Below are 22,442 nucleotides of genomic sequence, written 5' to 3'. Positions count from 1 at the left end.
GACGGGGGGGGGGGGAGAGTGCAACCTCACTTTTGTTTGCTTGGTTTAGGGTTATACCCAACATAAACAAATATAGAAACGATGTCTACATTAACACATAGTATCATAAACCCACTGCAGCAGCGCAAGGAAGGAGGAGCTTGAAGCTGCAACCAAAGGGATAAAAGGTTAATATATACACATCTACTTGCTTTTATCACTTTTTACTGACTGGCATTAGTTTAAATCGGGGTGTCAAACTCACATTGCCATAGTAGTGTCAAGTGACGTATTGGGACTTTTTTCCCCCTTCGCTAAACCAAGTGTGGGCGTGGCCAGCATGTGATGCATCCTGCCCGAGGGCCAGGAGTTTGACAGCCCTGGTTTAAACAGAGTTAGGAAATCAAACCTGGGTCCTATACAAGCACTTATCCAAACTGGGAAGGCTCCCAATGAAACGATTGACACTCATAGATGGATAAGAGAAAAACTCAACATGTAAGTCCAATGCCTTCGATAACCAGTGCATTAAATGCCATTGATAGGCATTTCCTTAGCAGCAGATTTATCCCATTTAAGTGGCAGCTTAAGGGTCCTGCTGTTTGCCTAGACTTCTCTGAATACATATTGCCAGTTATATTATCTGCATTCTTCACAACTTTGACAGGTTCACAAGGGAGTTTGGAAATTAATTTTGTTATTCTCTTTCGGCCTGAAATACCCTTGAAGCCAAAAAAAAAACTTGTCTTAGATATTAATCTCAACAGAATGTGTGTCTGTCTGTGTGCATGCATGGATATGTGTTTTTCAGGGAAGAATGTGTGATGAGGTATAAGGTGATGCATTTGGAAATGTGGAGTGACATAAGCATTGCAGACAGAACTTCATTTTATGAGACATTTGAGAAAGAGAGAGAGTGATGGCCAGAACCCCCAATGTTCTTTTGAAATCGCTAAAGGAACATGAATTCACATTTGGCATTCACAGAAGAAGTTTTAATTACACCAACTACCTTGCAATCATCCTTATCAGGGCTGTTGAAAAGATGGAGAGATAAGTAATTTAAATCTAATAAATCTAATAAACAATTTGGTTTCAAAAAAAACTATCCTGTAATCTGCAACTTGTACACACAAAACATATGGACTACACAACTCAGGGCAAAACAATAGACACAATCTACATAGACTTCTGTAAAGCCTTTGATTCAGTGGTACACGACAAACTACTCCTAAAACTAAAATCTTATGGTATCTCTGAACAACTGCATAACTGGATAGAAGCATTCCTGTCAAACAGACAACAAGTGGTCAAAATTGGGAGTGTGCTATCAAATTCTGTACCTGTCAATAGTGGTGTCCCCCAAGGCAGTGCTCTAGGATCAACTCTCTTCATACTCTACATAAATGACCTCTGTGATCACATTAAGAGCAAATGCGTTCTCTTCGCTGATGATGTAAAGCTATTCAACACCACAGACAATACTGCTACCCTTCAAAAAGACCTCGACTATGCATCAGAATGGTCAAACAAATGGCAACTTCAAATCTCAACAAATAAATGCTCTGTCTTACATATTGGCAAAAAAAAATCAGAAAATGAAATACAGGCTGAATAGTCAAGACCTTGTTGATGATCCAAGCTCTGTCAAGGACCTTGGAGTACTCATCTCTAATGATCTAAATGCTAGAGCCCACTGTAACCACATAGCCAAAAAGACATTAAGAGTTGTTAACCTAATCCTACATAGCTTTTTCTCTGGTAATATCACACTACTAACTAGAGCATACAAAACATTTGGTAGACCAATACTCGAATACAGCTCATCAGTCTGGAACCCACATAACATATCTGATATTAGCACAGTTGAGAAAGTCCAGAAATATTTCACAAGAAGAGTTCTCCACTCCTCTACTCGTTGTAGAATACCTTATGCCACCAGACTTGAAATTCTAGACCTAGAAAACCTTGAATTACACCGTCTTCGGTCTGATCTAAGTATGGTATATAAAATCATACATTGCAATGACTTACCTGTCAATGAATACTTCAGCTTCAACCATAACAACACAAGAGCACACAATAGATACAAACTCAAGGTTAGTCGTACCAAACTTGATTGCAGGAAATACGACTTCAGCAACAGAGTGGTCAATGTCTGGAATACTCTACCTGACTCTGTGGTTTTTTCCCTAAACACCAAAAACTTTAACCTTAGACTGTCTACCATTGACCTCACCCCTTTCCTAAGAGGTCTGTAGGGGGCGTGCATAAGCGCACCAACGTAGGCACTGTCCTATTGTTTCTTTTATTTTTCAACCATCCCTGTCCTATTGTTTCTTTTATTTTTTCTTTTTTTTTTTTTTTTTTTTAAACAAGTTTTATTAATTTCAACAACAAACAAATCCATTACATATTTAAATCTTTCCTGTATTTCCACAGAAATTTCCCCAATATTCTCATAAAACACAAACAAACATATAAAAAAATCTTTTAGTAAAGTACCTGGCCCCAGTTACCTCTCTGTATGGGCAGCGCATTTCACTCTTCACAATTCTATCTTATTTAATCCATCTTAATTAAATCATTATATTTATATCTTTTGCTACATTCATTATCCCTCTATCTCTTCTTATAATAAAAAGAATTTCTCCTGAAATCACTAATCAGAGTATGATGCCTTTCTATTCTCCCCTAAGTTAGTAAAATTAACATTCAACATAACAAATACCCAATTCGGTTCTGCTTGGTACATTCTATCCACCAAAAATGTTTAAATACATTGTATCCTCCTTTCCTTCAATATTTTATTACATTTTAAAAATCAATCATTATTAAAGACTTCAACATTTTAATTTCTTGTTAAATCTTAAACCATTCTAATTTACTATTTCAAATATAAATGTTACAATACCATCTTCTGTACCTAGCAGAATCTTTCTTGCAAAAGTTTATATTTCATCCTTTGTCCCTAAAAAAATTCCTCTTCTCCCATCCAATTTTAAAACTTTGAGGCTTTTCTCCGCCTTTCCCCTTTCTTTCTTCCCCCATATTTTTCTTATATGTATCCATGTATTCATAACTGTGTTTTTACTTATACCTATTATCTTGTAAGTAATTGACAAATAAAAATAAATATAAATAAATAAATAAATCTGTATCGGATTCCATATTCAAGGCTGGAACCCAGTAGTGGGATTCAATTTTTTGTACTACCGGTACTGTGGGTGTGGCTTGGAGGACAGGGGAAGGATACTGCAAAATCCCCATTCCCTCCCCACTCCTGGGAGAAAGGTTTCTGCAAAATCCCATTCCCTCCCCACCCCACTAGCCTGCTTTCCAGCTCCGTTCTCCTGTGCAGGGCAACAAAAGAAGACCCAGCTGATCAGCTGGGACTTGGGAGGCAGAGAATAGATGAGGACGGGGTTAGTCAGAGATTGTATTTGCTGGTTCTCCGAACTACTTAAAATTTCCGCTACTGGTTCTCCAGAACTGGTCAGATCCTGCTGAATACCACCTCTGCTGGAACCCCAGCAACTGATCCAATATCCTTCTACAAATGTTGTGCTTGTCCCAAAAACTCAATGCTAACATTTCCCTGAGTATGCGATGAATCAGAATGGGAAAAGAATGAGACTTCATCTCCTCAATCTCTCCAGGCAGGAAGACACATTCAGTTTGTTTGAAGCAAAATTATCTGATCTGGACACTTGCTTTATTGGGACTTCAAATTACATGGTGAGCTGCACTCAAGGAAATGAGGTACCTTTCCCACATCTGCATGAAGATTTGTACACTGGAAGGAACAGGGCCATCTATATGGCCTTGTTTTCTCCCCACTTCAAGCTCTCTTATGTTGAAAAACAATATCTGAATATACACTAAGAAAAATGCAAAAAAAAAAAAGGATAGTCTTAGGACAGGGAAGCACTGCCGGAACATTTTTATCCAAACAAAAATCCTGCATGAATTAGTCTCAGAAGAGTGCCATCATTCTCTAATATTTACAAAACTTTATTAGTTGCACTCGGCATAGAACTACCTGAGTTGTTACCTGAGTTGCTAATACCAAACTGGACGGTGGTTAAATCCATTAAGAAACCATATCAAGCTTTTCATTCCAGAACTGAAATCATCATAAAATGCTTGTTGAAAACTGAACTGATTCAGGGAAAGCACATAAGTAATCATGTGTTTTAACACCCTCACAGACGGTACTTTAACTGTCATATTTGTGCCCTTACTGAGAAAGGAAACCATATTATTAGTGCTGCCTACTGAAGGTGATGCTGCTATGATATTTTTTTAAAAAAATAAAACTTGCCAAACCAAAATAACACAATGAATATCTAACTTACTACAGAAGAAAAAGGGGGATAAATAAATTAATCACATCTTTTTTGTAAAAAAAAAAAAAGAGAGAATATTTTCCTAAGTATAGATTTATAATTTACAAAGCCACTATTATGAAAAGAAACACTTGCTGCTATGTGCAAAAAACAGATTTTAGATAATGGAGTCTGATTTTTTTTACTCCTAAATTCTTTGTTAATTGAAACAACTGTGATATATTTACATCAGTACATCATGCAAATTCTGAAACTAAAGTGTCTTTCTCCTCTATTCAAGGTCAAGTAAAATGGAAGTTCTACCAGATTTCCAAAAAATGAAAAAGAATCATGTGAATTTTTATTGATTTTGTATCCAAGCCAACAAGAGTCTTTGCTGTCCATCTTGTTTATTTATTTGCTTATCACAATATAGATATAGACACCCATCTCAACTCTAGGTTTTGTACTAATCTCAAAAGCATACAAATAATTGCTTGTACAAACAGATAACTTCAGGAAAAACCCATTATAGATAAGGTTGTTACATAAAGGTTGCTACAAGATTTTTCCTATGGCAGTTATTTTTTCTCCAATTAGTTTCTTAAGTTGTTTGTTAAATAGTGATCAAAAATTCCTGACTCTAAAGATTGCATGAACTTACCCTAAAGCAAGGTTGTTTTCATCCTCCTCCTTCAAACAGGGAAACATTTTGAGAAACACTCAAGAAGCAGAGTTCTTAATTTGGCAGTATATTTTCTGTAAGGAAATAAAAAATATCTTAATAATTCATACTGTACCACATAAACACAACTTCATGTTGATTTGACTTGAACCACGCAAACAATAAATTAATTTCCTTATGCCCTTGGAAGTTCAGCAACTTTTTAAGGTAATGGAGGCTCTGTGTTTTACTCTTTAAAAAAAAAATCATACAAAAATTTGCAAAATCATCAAATGCTTGAAATTTCATTAGATGTAATGATGTAAAAATTTTGCCTTTTTTAAAAGGTACAGATAGATTCTGTTTCTATGTATGTCAAAACTGCAGGAACTACTTAAGGAAATTCCAGATGAAGCGGAGATAATTAAAAAGATATGGACATGTGCAGAAATAGATAAACTAATGTTGAAATCAAAAAATAAAGATGAATCTGAATATCATAAAGTATGGGAAAACCCGAACCCTATGCTGACACACAGGATATGCAATGATTTTAAAAGAACCCTAAGCTAAATCAGTCTATTTTGGAATACCCATTTTAATTTGAGGTGTTGAAACAAGATTTTCCTCCAAACTGCAAAGTTGAACTGGTATCTTCACCAATTTTTCTGACTCATGTTTTATTTGGACGAGTTACAGACAGAGGTGAGATTCAAAAATTTTAACAACCGGTTCTGTGGGCGTGACTTAGGTGGTGGGCGTGGCTTGGTGGTCATGTAACTGGGTGGACATGGCTTGGTGGTCATGTTATTGGCTGGGTGTGGCCAACTCAACATCACTCAAATCGAGGCATGCATCTCCTTGCCTGGCCTCTCATGACTGTGGGGATGCTGCAACAGTCGTAAGCGTGAAAAATGGTCATAAGTCACTTTTTTCAATGGTCACTCCACACAAGCAAAGTACCAGCAAAGGAGGGGAAAATAACTCCAGAGACGTTCCTGAGACAGGAAATCTAGTCCTGCCAAGAATGTAATAAGGGTTAACGGAGAGGCAGTTTCTGTAAGCAACACCAGAATGTTTCCTTCCTGCCTTCCTTACAGGATTAGGACAGTAATTTCTTCTAACAACCGGTTGTCCCATCTGCTTAGAATGTTAACAACCGGTTCTAGCAAATAGGTGCGAACTGGTAGAATCCTACCCCTGGTTACAGAAAAGTACACAAACAAAACTACAATTAATCAATCAATCAGAATAGAGCTGGAAGAGAGCTTGGAGGCCTTCTAGTCCAAACCCCTGCTCAAGCAGACGACCCTATACACATGGTAGCAAATCTATGGTGCATGTGCCACGGGTGGCACGCAGAGCCCTCTCCAGCTTGGCTCCATCATGCATGCACATGTGCCTCCTGCCAGCCAGCTGGTCTTCAGGTCTCTGCTGCGCATGCACAGGGGTGGGGTGCATGCCAGGGGCGGGGAGCATGGGGATGGGGGTGCATGCACCGGACACCTGAATGGGGGAACACACATGAATGGGGGCGGTATGCACATCTATGGGGGGACACGCGTGTTGCATTTTGGGTACACGTGTGTGTGCTTTGGGCACTTGGTGCCGAAAAAGTTCACCATCACTACCCTATACTATTTCAAATAGGTGACTCTTCTTAAAAAACCTCCAGTGATGAAGCACCTACAACTTCTGAAGGCAAGCTATTCCACTGGTTAATTGTCCACACAAGAAGTTTCTCCTTAATTCCAGGTTGCTTTTCTCCTTGATTAGTTTTCATTTATTGTTTCTTGTCCAGCCCTCTGGTGCTTTGGAGAATAAGTTGATCCTCTCCTCTTTGTGGCAGCCTCTCAAATACTGGAATACTGCTATCATGTAATCCTTAGTCCTTCTTTTCTCTAGACTGGCCATACCCAATTCCTGCAACCGTTCTTCCTATGTTTTTTGTCTCCAGACTCTTAAACATCTTACTGGCTCTTTGCACTTTTCCCAAAGTCTCAACGTCTTTTTTGTAATGCGGTGACCAAAAGTGGATGCAGTATTCCAGGCGAGGTGCTTTATTTTTGGTTTTCCCATATTTTATTTTATTTTAATTAAACTTCTATCTTGTCACATCTAGAGACTTTTGCCAGTTAAGAACTATTATTTGACTCAACAATTAAAAAAATACTGTCAAATAAAAACAATCACTCACATTGTACAACATGTATTGTTAACTGGGTGGCATTAAACTTACACCCATATTCTCAAGAATAATTCCACTAGTCTGTTCCTTGTGGACCAATCCAATATCCAGAGAGAGGCCATTCTAGAATGCTAGAGCCATTTCAGAGAACCAATACTTCCAGGCCTCATCTTCTTTTCCTTCCTAGCATTGGGGCACTGCAAACATTACTCTATGTCAACTCGTGAAGCTTCCCTAACCTATTCCTGAGTTGCCATAGGCAGGGGAATGGGGAACCGAGCTTCGCAGCTGCATCGAGGGATTTGCACCTCAGTCAAAACAACACACACCCTAGCCATCCAATGTCAAGGCCATCTCCACAGAAACCAATGGCCAGAGGAAGTGATTTCTATGACCCACGAATGCTTTGTTGGGAAATATGACTGATGACACACCTTGGGAGGAGGTGGAAACAGGGTCAGAAGCAAGACACGAACTGAGCGGGGTCAGATCTGGCTTCACTAGGTCCGTGCCAACATGGCACTCCTAATAAATAACTGGATTTTTCTTGAAAACTGGCTTGAGGCTCCTGCTTTTATTAGGACATCAGTTGGAACCCTGACACTCTACTTACAAACAGGTCATATTCTGTGATGTTGTTCATAAGTCCAAACAAGCATAAAAACCGCTCTTGCACATAAATTCACAGTCACTACAGCCAGAGGTGGTATTCAGCAGGTTCTGACCAGTTCTGGAGAACTGGTAGCGGAAATTTTGAGTAGTTCGGAGAACCAGGAAATACCACCTCTGACTGCAGATTTTTTTTACCAATGGATCTTTATTATTTATTTATTTTATTTTGTATTTGTATCCTGCTTTTATTATTTTTAAAAATAACTCAAGGTGACAATAGTTTTGGATTGAAGTCAATTACTGTTGTAAAACGGGCAACAGTACTTCCCCTACTACGCCCACCAAGCCACAGCCACAGAACCGGTAGTAAAAAAATTTGAACCCCATCACTGACTACAGCACACATCACACCCAGTCACTATACTACTAAACAGCAAACAGTATGCAAATGGAATTTGAGGGAAAAGGATTAGTTTACATCATTCCTGACTTCTGAATTTTTCTAGACTGGAGTTACAGTCAAGTTTATTTGTATTGGCAAAAGTAACTAATAACTTGAAAATCTGTAAATGGAAAATTCTGGTAAGTCAATACCAGGACTTTTTCCTGAGAGATATCATGGAGGAGTGAAGTCTGATTGGAGAAAGTAACTTGGAGATCTTTAAGTGCCAAGTCATAAAAGCCTTTATACGTTTTGAATTGTACTCAGAAACCAATGCAGGTTTTTCAAAATTGATATAATGTGATCATAGCACTGAGAGTATATGGGCCTCCACATGAAGGACAGTTGGAGGAGAGGTTGAGCAACTGTCTCATAAATTTTGCTTCTAGGCATTTGACAAAGAAAATGAAGAGCCACAATCTTCCATAAATTTGATGCTCTGGCATATTGACCATGCAACCAATGGATCTTTATTATTTATTTATTTTATTTTGTATTTGTATCCTGCTTTTATTGTTTTTAAAAATAACTCAAGGTGACAATACTTTTGGATTGAAGTGAATTACTGTTGCAAAATGGGCAATAACAATTATTGAGGACATGGATTTTTCTTAATCTCTGCCAATATTTTAAAAAAGCATTTGTTGTTTAGCCAGAAGTATCTTATCTGTTCTTCATATTACACTTACATAAGTCAATTTTCAATCCAAGGAAAAGGCTTAAAGTGATTTGCAGACTAGAACTTAGAAACGATTTGCAAAGAGGGAGGAAAATAGAAGAAAAAATAATGACTTGATCAATTATCAGAACAATGAAGAGAATTCAACTACAAAATTATACAACACTAATAGACCATAATAAGGTTATTATATAATAATAAAAACCCACTCTGGTTTCTCTTCAAATTTTATAAATGAAAAAAAAAACATAATACAACATGTAACAAAATTTAGAACAGGGAGAAAACAATTTCATAAAAAAGTAGTTTATAAAAAGGAAAGATTTATGGATGTTGTAAAAGCTTTCAAACTATTGCTTTCATGCTATTGCTGCTAAAGAATGGTTAGTCAGACCTGTTAAACAATGATGTTTTTTTCCATTATGCCTGCTCACATTTTCTTGCAAAACAGACCTTTATTTTTAAAAATCTTCCAGAAACTGGGGAAAACATTCTTTTTCGTTCACTTTTTAATGCATAATTCCACAGTGGTCTCTTCCTCCAAAACAAATGTTTTTTTTTTTACTTTAAATATTGTTTGCAAGAGTGGCTCTTCACTAATTTATTGCTTTATAATTTTGTGCTCTTACAGCTGCTAGGGGCACCTTAGAAATATATGGAGCATTGGGTGGGACTTTTTAATGGACGCTGTATATTAGTAAAGTATTTCAATCATTATTCACATTGAAGTGTATCTTCAAATAAGATGCAGAAAGTTGTGCCTCAGTAGCAAGCATTGTCTGGGTGTGATACACCAAAGAGATCTGGCGTAGATTATAGACACTTTAATATAAGCAAAGGGATTACAGAGACAGGAAGGAAATTAAAAAGAAATTAGACTTGTATGTTCCAATGGTACAAATTCAGAGAGACATACTGTTAATATTTTAACAGAGATCTATCAGGTGTCAAATGGCTAAGGAAGGAAACTCACACAGAAATGACTAGAAAACATTAACTCCTTTCACACAATGCAGTACAGTAGTATGTAGAGAGGGACAGCTTTAATAGATTGGGAAAATACAGATTTTTTTTCTAGCCCTGCCTCGTGTTTGGAGAGGAGCCAAGCTTCTGAAGGGTCTTCCTATACAAAAGCTTCACAACTGCTCTAGAAAAAGGAAGGGCAAAAACAGGAATCTCTGTATGTCTGCCTGCTTGCAGCTGCTAACTCAAAAGAGAAACAGTAGGATGACTGAGAGTCAGATTGCTAAAGTGATGGTGATTGATGGTGCTTGAAATGTGATGGGTGTCTAGAACATTTGAATCTAGAACATAGGAGTAGTCCTGACTTACAACCATTTGTTTAACAACTGTTCAAAGTTACAATGGCACTGAAAAAAGTGACTTGCGACCAGTCTTCGCATTTACAACCATCTTTGTAGAACTTCTGGCTCTCTAAATACATGGCAATGGATAAACAAAATGGCTCCCCATCCTGAGCCGCATTGCACCACCAGCTCTATAAAGGCAGGAAGCCTCATGAAGCAGTACAACAAAATTACAATTTGCTCAACAGCTGTCTAACAACGTTTGTGCTCCACACACAGTGAAAAGCCACATGGGCTGCTGAACGTTCAGATACAGGCAGTTACGTAGATGATGTTACACAAAAGGTGCCAGGTTTTGACCTTCCTTACCAGCATTGGTCAACTCTGAACAGGATCCGTACCCAACATGGTGTCTGCCAAGAGTCATTGTTTAAGTGCGGTCTTGTCTCTATCCCTCAGTGCAGGGGTGGGATTCTACCAGTTCACACCTATTCGCTAGAACCGGTTGTTAACATTCTAAGCAGTTCGGAGAACCGGTTGTTAGAAGAAATTACTGGACTAATCCTGTAAGGAAGGCAGGAAGGAAACATTCTGGTGTTGCTTACAGAAACTGTCTCTCCGTTAACCCTTATTACATTCTTGGCAGGACTAGACTTCCTGTCTCAGGAACATCTCTGGAGTTTTTTTTTCCCCTCCTTTGCTGGTACTTTGCTTGTGTGGAGTGACCATTCAAAGTTACAATGGCACTGAAAAAAGTGACTTATGACCATTTTCATGCTTACGACTGTTGCAGCATCCCCACAGTCATGAGAGGCCCTGCGAGCCTCGATATGAGTGATATTGAGTTGGCCACACCCAGCCAATAACATGACCACCAAGCCATGTCCACCCAGTCACATGACCACCAAGCCATGCACACCACCTAAGCCACGCCCACAGAAGCGGTTGTTAAAAATTTTGAATCCCACTCCTGCCACAGGTGCTACTATAAGTCCACATATTTTCCATATGCTAAATAAATAAATAATTTACAACCACTTCAGCATCTCCATGGTGATGTGATCAAAATTTGGGCACTTGGAAACTAACGTGTATTTACAATGGTTGTAGCATCCTGGAGTGATCACTGGAGATTTTCAAGAATAGACCAGACAACCATATGACTGGGATGCTATCAGGCTCCAGCCTTAAGCAAGGGGTTGAACTAGATGACCCCTGAGGTCCCTTCCAATCCTGTGATTCTATGATTTGCAACTTTCCCAGTCGACGTCCAACAAGCAAAGTCAGTGAGGGAAGCCAGATTTGCTTAAAGATGACATGATTCACTTAACAATTGCAGTGATTCACTTAACAAACACAGCACAAAAGGTTGTAAAATCAGGCAGGCCTCACTTAATGACCATCTTGCTTAGCAACGGAAATTCTGATCCCAATTGTCGTCGCAACTCAAGGGCTACCTGTAACACTCTCTTAAAACATGACGTGAGACAGCCTGGAAGATAACTCAGTCATCATGGTACAGACAGAAAAAAAGCAGAATTCAGCTCTCAGCTGAAAGCTGTAGGCAACAAAGGAAAAACGGTGTAGTGTCAGTCATAAGAGGTGACATTTATATCCAAGGGACTCGTCCTTCTGAAATCTCCAGAGAAAGAGGGAAACCAAACTCCTACAGTAGGCTAACAAAATATTGAAGAAACAGACCATGCAAGTGACCGCAGTTAAACGTTTAACAGGAGGGGAGTCAGCAATGAAACCAAAAATTGGACATTACTTAAAGTTGATTCACCAAGCTTAGAAAATTCCCTACATAAGTTGACAGATTTATAGGGAAACATCTTGGTTATAAATTAATTTAAGGCTTTATATGAAAAAAAAAATATAGGTGCTATCTGACTGTCTATGAATAAATTCAACCCTTCAATACTATGCCGATCTTACCTATGCCTTGAACTATAGAGAACAAACTTTTGAAATCAGGCATTAAAAAAACTCTAATTAAAAGTTTATTCAGTCATGAATCGGCTGTTCCTGAGCCAAAATTGAACTCTGAAGGTATTTAATCCTTAGTTTGCTCTATTTGCTTTTTATTTCTAACTAGCTGATAACCCGGCATTGCCCAGGTATTTATTTATCCCAATCCTGTATTAGACAGGAAAATCCTGCAGTTGGGCCTAACATTGTTGTACTGTCTCTGAGGTTCTAGATGTAGTAGCTCTCTCGCACAGTGTCACAAGTTAGAGGGAGCCTCCTTGTGGAGTACTGTGAAGCCGTTACCATGGCAACAGAAGTCATTTTAAGGCACGCACACACACACACCCCGAAGGGTGTTAGGGGTGTCTTACTGCCACAGTATTTATTTTCATCTGTCTACCACGTTTGGTTGAAATTGTTCGAGGCATTCCAGAGTTATGCCTGAACACACACAAACACACACAAACATACGGAGTGATTTTTATACAGATTCTGAAACCAGACTTGACATAATTCCTTCTACCTCTTGCATTGTTAATTGAAACAATGCTTTTGAATATGCCTCCCTCTACTCCAATTAATAGCTATCTGTATACTACTAAAGCTCTTGTGTCTGTTTGCTTTGTAACCTTCAATTGAGCAAAACTGGATGGTTCAGGGCAAGAATTGTTGAACCAATGTAATTCAAGTCACTAACTGACATAATTCTGGGACAACGACATTTGTGAAAGTTGTTGCTGCTTCAGCTCCACTGCACTGCTGCTGTTCAACACAGCTGCCACACCGACAAGGTCAATTGCAGTCACCTGACCCTCGTTTTCAAAATTCCCTGACAGTTTCTCACATATTGATGGGAAAGCCAGAAGAAACCAATAGGGTAGCCGATGCTCCTTTGCTCCTTTGCCACCTTCTCCTCTTGCAAAATCTTTGCTTGTGAGAGGGGAACTATAATAGTTATCTGTTAGTTTCCCTGTTTAAAGGGACCTGACAGCCATATCCTCATTAAGCATGCTTCTCATTTCGGTATATATAAATAGATATTCTCACTCACTCATAATCCAATTAATTTATAATAAATATGATGATCAGGAGAGCACACTTAACACTTGTCTTTCTGATACATGCCAGGAAATTTGAGTTATATACTTGCTTTTTTTTTTTTTGTTTCAGTTCATTGCTGTTAGCCATTTTAACAAGTAGACCATTGCTGAACACATCTTGCCGTGCATGATCTTGGCTTAAACTAGAGATGCGCACAACCTCCTGAGGAATGCTGGCTGCCTTAGCAAAACTTGGTTTGGCTGTTTGACATTCCTCTGATATTTCATCCAAACAGCAGTCTCCCATTTGCTCTGAAATTTTGCCATCAGTGAAATTTTGTGTGAAAGATAAAATACTGGTTAATACTAATTAATATTATTTAAAAAATTGAAGGTGATATAACTACAATAAAGCATCAGCGACAGATTTTTTTTTTTCTGAGAGAGCCAAAAACCTAACAGTTGCTGCACTTTCCCTTAAGTCAGGGATTTATACAGGAAGAATGTTATCACATAGAGAAACATATTAATCTAAATCTGAACTAGGTTGATTCAGACTAATTTTTCTATGGTACCAGTGATCTCTTGGAGTATACTCCAGCTTGTAATAGATTAAATACATAGCATGCTGACAAACTTTTGTTCATTGCTAAATGAAAAGGGAATTTAAGTATTTCCTCCTAACATATTAAAATAATTCTATCCTGTACGTGATTTTTTAAAAAAAACTCATTTAAAAAAAATTCTGGGAAAAGAAGCAGGGTTTTCTTTTCCTTTTTCACATCAAAAGGCTGGAATGAAAGCCAAAATATGGTATTTGTAAAAATTTCAGTCAAAACGGTTCCTTTCCTGCATGCTTTTACCAATGATCTTTCTTACTGTCTTTTTCTCTCAAAAAAAAAAAAATATCCATGATCTTGGAGGTTTCATTAAAACTAGGGAAGCCAATACATAACCTTCTCTGGAATGTTTGGATCCAACTCCTATAATCCCCAATTAAGAGCTGTGATAATGAAAGTTGGGAAACCCATATTTTTGGAGGGTGCTTGTGAAATAGTCAAGGAAAGGGCAAGCTTCCCCCTTCCAAATGTTTTGCAGCTCAAATCCCATAATCCTGATCGGCACTTGCAATGAAAAAGATTTATGAATCTTACTGTAGTCCAGAATAGCTGGAACACATCAGATTACACCTGAAATAAAGTGTTCCTAGCATTCTGAACACAGAAGTGGGATTATACTGGTTCAGCCCGGTTCCATAGAACTGGTTGTTACAGTTCCCGGTAATTTGGAGAACTGGTAAAAACGGGCCCCTGGCTAGTCTCACCCCTCTCCACCCGCTCCTCTGTTTCCTGCCCAGTCAATCCTTATTGCGCATGCGCAACATCACGCACATGCACGACAATCACTAATGGCATTCTCCCCCCACCCGCCCCGCCCAGCCACTCCTTATAGCGCATGTGCGCTACATCACTTCCCATATTTTCCCGCCCACTGCCATCGCTTCCAGCAGCAGCAACAGCAGCAGCCAGCCATCTATCCATCCATCCAGCCAGCCAGCCAGCCAGCCAGCCAGCCAGCCAGCCTTCTACCATCTGATCTCCCTAGGTAAGTGAGGCTCTGAAAGCCCTGGTTGCCTACGTGCCACTGCTGCTGGCAAGGAATTTGTCTTGGTGCAAATGTTCTCTATATACATAAAAGATGCATTCGTCAAGAGTCAAGAATCATAAGGTACAACACTTAATAATAGTCATAGGGTACAATAAGCAATCAAATCATACTAGCAAACAATCCATATAAATTGTAAGGATACAAGCGACAAAGTCACAAGTAGGAGGGGATAAGGAGTGATGAGAAAATTAATAGTAACAGTAGTGCAGACTTTGTAAATAGTTGGACAGTGTTGAGGGAATTATTTGTTTAGCAGAGTGATGGCGTTTTTTTTCTGCAGTCCTAATTATCCTCTGAAGTCTGTGTCTGTCCTGTTGGGTTGCAGAACCAAACCAGACAGTTATAGAGGTGCAGATGATAGACTCAATAATTTCCCTGTAGAACTGTATCAGCAGCTTCTTGAGCTCCTTTCAGTGTCTTGCGCTGCGGCCGCAACTACAGAGCATCCTGTTTCCCAGTCCCTCCCTTCGGTACCACCCGGCGGCTCCGATCTACTACTGCGGCCATGCCAGAGCAGGCCATCTCCTTCGCCAAGGACTTCCTTGTGAGGGTCGTCGCTGTGGCCATCAGCAAAACGCCAGTGGCTCCCATCGAGCGGATCAAGCTCTTGCTTCAGGTGCAACGTGCAAGTAAACAAATTGCTGTTGATCAACAATACAAAGGAATCATTGACTGTGTTGTCCGCATTCCCAAAGAGCAAGGAATATTGTCCTTCTAGCGTGGAAATTTAGCCAATGTTATGAGATACTTCCCAACTCAGGCACTCAACTTTGCCTTCAAGGATAAGTATAAGCAAGTGTTTTTAGGAGGAGTAGACAAGCACACACAGTTCTGGAGATATTTTGCTGGTAACCTGGCCTCGGGTGGTGTAGCTGGAGCTACCTCCCTCTGCTTTGTCTATCCTTTGGATTTTGTGAGAACCTGATTGGCAGCTGATGTTGGAAAAGCTGGCGCTGACAGAGAATTCACAGGGCTGGGAAATTGCCTCGTCAAAATCTTCAGGTCTGATGGCCTGCGTGGCTTATATCAAGGCTTCAATGTCTCTGTCCAGGGCATAATCATCTATAGAGCTGCTTATTTTGGAATCTATGATACAGCAAAAGGTATGTTGCCAGATCCTAGGAATACTCATATGGTGATAAGCTGGATGATTGCACAAAAAGTGACTTCAGTAGCTGGCATGGTCTCCTATCTCAGTTTCTGAGTTGGCACAGAAAGAACATTCTTTGTTGTGCTTTTTTGATGACGTTTTTGATGTTAGGTGTCCATTTTAGGTGATGTGATATAGTAGAACCTAGAAATTTGAAGGTCTCTACTGTTGATACTGTGTTGTCTAGTATTATAAGAGGTGGTAGTATGGGAGTATAATGTCATCCCTATCTAATTTCTCCTTATGCAGCTTCTTATTGGCTATATTCGCATGTGATCTAATCTGCTAATTATCTTCAGCATTTTCTTCAGTCATATGCTCTAACCTCTTCTCACACTTAGAAATCTTTTACATCCGTGTTTGTGGCATGAAAAATTCAGGTATTTTATAGTTTATTACTGTCTATATACTATAAAAAAAAATTTCAACTTGTGAACCTCTGACTCTTTTTTGCTTTCACATACCCTTTCTAGGATGTTCTCTTATCATTCTTCTTCTGTCAGCCAGCTTACATAGTGAGCCCGGAGGTAAGAAATTATCTTTCTTTTTAGAAAAGTATTCTGGAGTGCTAGTAATTTTAAGCTCTATAAAAATAAAACATGATGTTCTGATGTTTAATGCATAATTTTATAAATCAGCTATAGCATAGCTTGCCAGAATATGCTATTTGATGCAGTTTGATATGGATATGCCACATGTCATTTCTATAACTTTATGCACATTGAGGATTTTTTTTTTTTATAAGGTGTTTGCCAATCAACTGAGAAACAAGATCCACAGGTCAAGATAGATTATCATATGTGCTTTATGTAAAAGTAACTTCATTAGTTCCTCCCAACTGAGTCAAAAGGTTGACTTTTTCCAACTTCATAGATTTCTGCTTATTAGTTATAACTCATTAACGGTCAGTACACAAGAAAACATTCCAGTTCTAATTACTCAAGCTCTGAAATAGATGTGGGAAGACCACATCTTAGTTTATGAAATTCACCTGATAAGTTTGAGCCAGATATTTTCTCAGCCCAACCTATCTCACAGTCATGATTGGAGAAAACTAAGAGGGAGTATATTATGCATGCTTCCTTAAAGTATAAAATATTTGAAAAGCCTGAAATTTGAAAGCTACTCAATGTTCCATATCTTTTCAGTCTCGGCTGATTTCTTTCTTCACATCCAAATCAGAAGTTTATTTATTTGATTTCCGTAGTCACTCAGCTCAACTTTTGCAATGTATTAATGATAACGTGCTTAACATATAAAACTTCCTTGCCACTTCCTTTATGTCTTAAATTCTCCAGTTTAACTAATCCTGTTATTTTTGTATGTATTTATATTTCATATATGGATGAAGGGCATCAGTCATGTTGTAATTTTCCTCACTTTTGAAAAACAAAGAATTAAGCACATAATATCAGGTATTTTGATTTATTTCAGTAAAGTGTTTTGAATCCATTTGATATTCCAGAATTAGACCGTATCCCATTAAGCTAATTCAGATGTAAAAATAATATTACACTATTTGCCTAAAAGGTTCATTGCAGCAAAGAATTAAAACATGGAATGTTATATTCAAATTATCCGTGTGTGTGTGTGTGTGTGTGTGTGTGTGTGTGTGTGTGTATTCTCTGCAAACTAGGAGCAAAACTAATCCTTCTTATCCAAAAACTTTCTACAACTCACTTTCGTTTTCAAAACTTGTTTCTACCCTGATGTTCTGGTAATACATGTTTCAGAATAACTACTCAATTATGTAATTGGTTTGCTGCCTGGGATTTCCAGGAAATGTGGTCTTTACACACGTGGAAAACAACAAATGGAAATGGCTTTTCCAGCATATCCTATATTTCTCATTGCACACTGTATATTTGCAAAGGCGTGCTTTTGGGTTGCATAGTTGGAGCTCCTATTAGATATTCTGGCTTTTATGAGTAATGCCCCATACAAAGTGCCATTTCTTACCATGAAATTCATACTGGAAGGGTAAGGAAAAAGAGTGGAATCAACTATCTTTCAAATCTTCCATATAGCTACCATAGTGACTTTTGTTCCTGAACAATCTGTGGCAAACACAAAACCAAAAATCGCTCTTGCATGCTGCAAACAAATTTAATGAAGAATAAAGCATTTTCCTCTCCAGTAGCAAATGCTAACGTTGTGTTGTTAATGTCAAAAAAAGTGGGGCTACAGGCATTCACTTATTAATCAGTTGATACTGCTTCTATTTTTAATTGTAATTAAGCATAGTTTCTGTGAATGCCTCTTGGAGTCTTATACACACAGCACTGTAAAAGAGACCGATTAGACTTGCTTCTCTCCCTAAAGCATAACACTCTTCCGACCCAATTGCATGAAAGCCAATTAGCAAAGATGTTGTTTCTCATGTTCTGGGGACTAAAACTATGATCTGAAAATCAGGCATATAAATATTAATACCTTCAACTTGCTAGCCTGACATTTCATAAACGTGAAACAATAGATCTGACATCTTAGGCAAGGCAAACCCCTTTCATGCTCTAGGATTGGCTGATAGATTGAGTCTAGGTCAAAATCCAACTAATAATGGCTATTAATATTGCTTTCAAATATACTTTAATGTTTAAAGAATCCCAGACAAGCCATGAATGAAGTTTTCCTGACCTATAATTTACAAAATAATACAAATGTTCCCATCCACTAGGAGCCAATCATAATAAACTTTCAGGTATTAGACATTCTTGCCTTTTTCTCCTAAGGTGAGAAATGTAGCTCACATATTTGTTGTACTGGTCCTTTAGTGACTGTCTCATTTAGTGACTGTTCACGGTTATGACGAAAAGTAACTTTATGACTAATCCTCAGATATATGACCTTTGCGGGTCTGTAAAGCAAAAGAAAGCTGAAGTAAGATAATAAAGCACAGCTGTAGTTTCACTAAAGAGATTGCTTTGCTTAGCATCAAAGTGGTTGCTTCCAGTTATGGTTGCTAAATGAGGACAACTTGTAAAACCAAAATAAACAGATAGCAGATAATCAGAGTTGGAATGGACCATGTAGGTCATCTAGTCCAACCCCCGCCCAAGTGGGAGACCCTACACCATTTCTGACAAATGGCAGTCCAATCTCTTCTTGAAAATCTCAAGTGATGGCGCTCCCACAGCTTCCGAGGGCAAGCTGTTCCATTGGTTGATTGTTCTCACTGTCAGAAAGTTTCTCCTTATTTCCAGGTTAAATCTCTCCTTGTCCAGTTTCCATCCATTGTTCCTTGTCTGGCCTACAGGCGCTTTAGAAAATAGCTTGACCCCTTCCTCCCTGTGGCAGCCCCTCAAATATTGGAAGACCGCTATCATGTCTCCCCTGGTCCTTCTCTTTACTAGACTAGCCAAGCCCAGTTCCTGCAATGGTTTGTTGTATGTTTTAGCCTCCAGTCCCCTAATCATCCCGGTTGCTCTTCTCTGTACTTTTTCTAGAGTCTCAACATCTTTTTTATAATGTGGTGAACAAAACTGGATGCAGTACTCTAGGTGTGGTCTTACTAAGGCTTTATAGAGTGGTATTAGTACTTCCCTTGATCTTGATTGTATCCCTATTAGTCTATTACTAATTACTATTACATCAATCTGTGTGTGAACTAAGATGAGGTAAAATGGCAGAGAGAAATCAAGAAGTCCAAAGGACAAATCAGCTGCAAAGTTGACTATGAGCATTTATTTCCTCCTCATTCACTTCTACTTCACATGGCTGCTTGGAGCTTGTTCATAAAGCAGACACCATCTTTAGCATAACAGTGTCAAATCCTGAATTGCTGAAGTGAATTCTGAAGTGAGTGCTGAAATGGTGGGGGATCTGGAATCAAGGTGTTGAGGAGGTTCGATAAACCCTTCTCCCAAAGAATTAGAAGCTATCATCCACTAGATGCCACTGGATGTTGGTAAATAGAATTCCATGATTCTATGTTAAAGAATTATCTTACAAAGAATATTGAAATATATATGCTTTTTAAAAAAGAATAATCTCTTACTGAGACGTTTCCTCTACATTTTCTCCTTTCAGGGAACATGGCAGCCATTAATTATCAGATTCCTCCGATATTATCAGATTCCCTACCCACACTAAAGGAACGCTGGATGAGAACAGAAATCTTTCTCCACAAAGAAGCAGGATCAAAATTGGGACGCCTATAATTTTTTTTGAATTACAGCTGCCTTCATCCACTTCCATTTTTCCATTCCCATACTGTCATTTCTATAGCAATTTCAGGCACAAGGAAAGCTTTTTGGTGTGTCCAAGGAGTATTATTTCAGCACTGTATTCTCTAATAAGAGGATGCTTTTAGTGTGGGCTTCAAAGAATTCTGCCTTCTACCAGCACCAACTGGCTTATTTACAGAAATTGTCCCATAGGAAGAAAAATAATTTTTAAAAAGCTCTAGAAGGGACAGGAATGATTGTCTCCTGTGGTACTTTCAAAAAAATAGTGGTGTTCAGTTCTCCAGAAAGTAGAACTTAAAAAGATACAATCGCCGTGCAACTAGGACTTTAATATTTGGTTGTTTGTAAAGGCTATCAGTTAAAAGAGCCGTAGACCAGAAACCCTCAAATTAAAATAATTAATGTTTAACTGAGAGCGAACCACATTACCAAATGTCTGAAGCCTATTTGAAAGAGAAGACAGAGACTGTCTGCATAAATCTAAAATGAGTGTTTGTTTCCCTTTTCCCACTGAGAGAGGAAAAATAAATGCTTTTCCAACACTTCTTTGGAACTTCCATAGTTGCTAGAATTACAGCTGAGAACTAAACCACAACCACATAGTGATCTTCCTCTAGTCAGGAATAGGTACTCTGAACAGATCAGATCTTCCTTAATCCTATAGCTACTTCTTTTGTCAAGAATGAGAGGACCACTGAGCAGATTGAAGGGTGTCCTACCAGTTGTGTGAATATATGCATATCATTGAATGTAATTTTTTCTCAGTCTTGCTTTTAATTTTTGTTTTTCTTATTGCCTGCCTGTAAATAGCATCAAAGTTCAATCAAGATGACTGATTTATAAGACTGTTATAGGAACCATATCAACCTTGTTCCTATGGATGGACACAATGAGACTAAAACTTCATATGTTCTTCTAAAATCTCAGCCCATTCATGACTTGGTGGTGCTAATTAATTGCAGATATGAGAATATGGACGACACAACTCGACCAGGGCAAAGCAATAGACGCAATCTACATAGACTTCTGTAAAGCCTTTGATTCAGTGGTACACGACAAACTACTCCTAAAAATAAAATCCTATGGTATCTCTGGACAACTGAATAACTGGATAGAAGCATTCCTGTCAAACAGACAACAAATGGTCAAAATTGGGAGCGTCCTATCAAATCCAGTACCTGTCAATAGTGGTGTCCCCCAAGGCAGTGTTCTAGGACCAACTCTCTTCATACTCTACATAAATGACCTCTGTGATCATATTAAGAGCAATTGCGTTCTCTTCGCTGATGATGTAAAGCTGTTCAATACCACAGACAATACTGCTACCCTACAAAAAGATCTTGACTATGTATCAGAATGGTCAAACAAATGGCAACTTCAAATCTCAACAAATAAATGCTCTGTCTTACATATTGGCAAAAAAATCAGAAAATAAAATACAAGCTGAATAGTCAAGATCTTGTTGATGACCCAAGCTCTGTAAAGGACCTTGGAATACTCACCTCTAATGATCTAAGTGCTAGAGCCCACTGCAACTACATAGCCAAAAGGCATTAAGAGTTGTTAACCTAATCCTACGTAGCTTTTTCTCTGGTAATATCACACTACTAACCAGAGCATACAAAACATTTGCTAGACCAATACTCGAATACAGTTCATCAGTCTGGAACCCACATTACGTATCTGATATTAGCACAATTGAGAAAGTCCAGAAATATTTCACAAGAAGAGTTCTCCACTCCTCTACTCGTTGTAGAATACCTTATGCCACCAGACTTGAAATTCTAGAACTAGAAAACCTTGAATTACGCCTGTCTTCGGTCTGACTTAAGCATGGTATATAAAATCATACATTGCAATGTCCTACCTGTCAATGAATACTTCAGCTTCAACCATAACAACACAAGAGCACACAATAGATACAAACTCAAAGTTAACCGCACCAAACTTGATTGCAGGAAATACGACTTCAGCAATAGAGTGGTCAATGTCTGGAATACTCTACCCGACTCTGTAGTTTCTTCCCCAAACCCCAAAAACTTTAACCTTAGACTGTCTACTATTGACCTCACCCCTTTCCTAAGAGGTCTGTAGGGGGCGTGCATAAGCGCACCAACGTGCCTACCGTCCCTGTCCTATTGTTTCTCTTATTCTTCTTTTATTTTTCTTATATGTACCCAATTTCATGTATTCACAACTATGTATACACTTATACTTATTATCTTGT

At 38.5% G+C, this 22,442-nt stretch overlaps 1 protein-coding gene and 1 pseudogene across 1 annotated transcript in view; one reads left to right on the top strand and one right to left on the bottom strand.

Annotated features, from left to right (window-relative positions):
* Positions 1–22,442, bottom strand: part of LINGO2 (leucine rich repeat and Ig domain containing 2) — a 784,226-nt gene that overhangs the window by 621,506 nt on the left and 140,278 nt on the right. The window contains exon 2 of the mRNA XM_087957605.1: positions 4,972–5,066. The gene's annotated coding sequence lies outside the window, so the exon portion shown is untranslated. The remainder of the gene's footprint in view (positions 1–4,971; positions 5,067–22,442) is intronic.
* On the top strand, positions 15,323–16,082 carry LOC113415034 (ADP/ATP translocase 3 pseudogene; annotated as a pseudogene).

Source organism: Notechis scutatus, chromosome 2 (assembly GCF_049901735.1).
Source record: "Notechis scutatus isolate UNSWTSFEM ecotype Mainland chromosome 2, rNotScu1.2, whole genome shotgun sequence".
Lineage (NCBI taxonomy): Eukaryota > Metazoa > Chordata > Lepidosauria > Squamata > Elapidae > Notechis > Notechis scutatus.
Note: the sequence above shows the minus strand (reverse complement) of the source record. Positions and strands in the feature narration are given on the sequence as shown.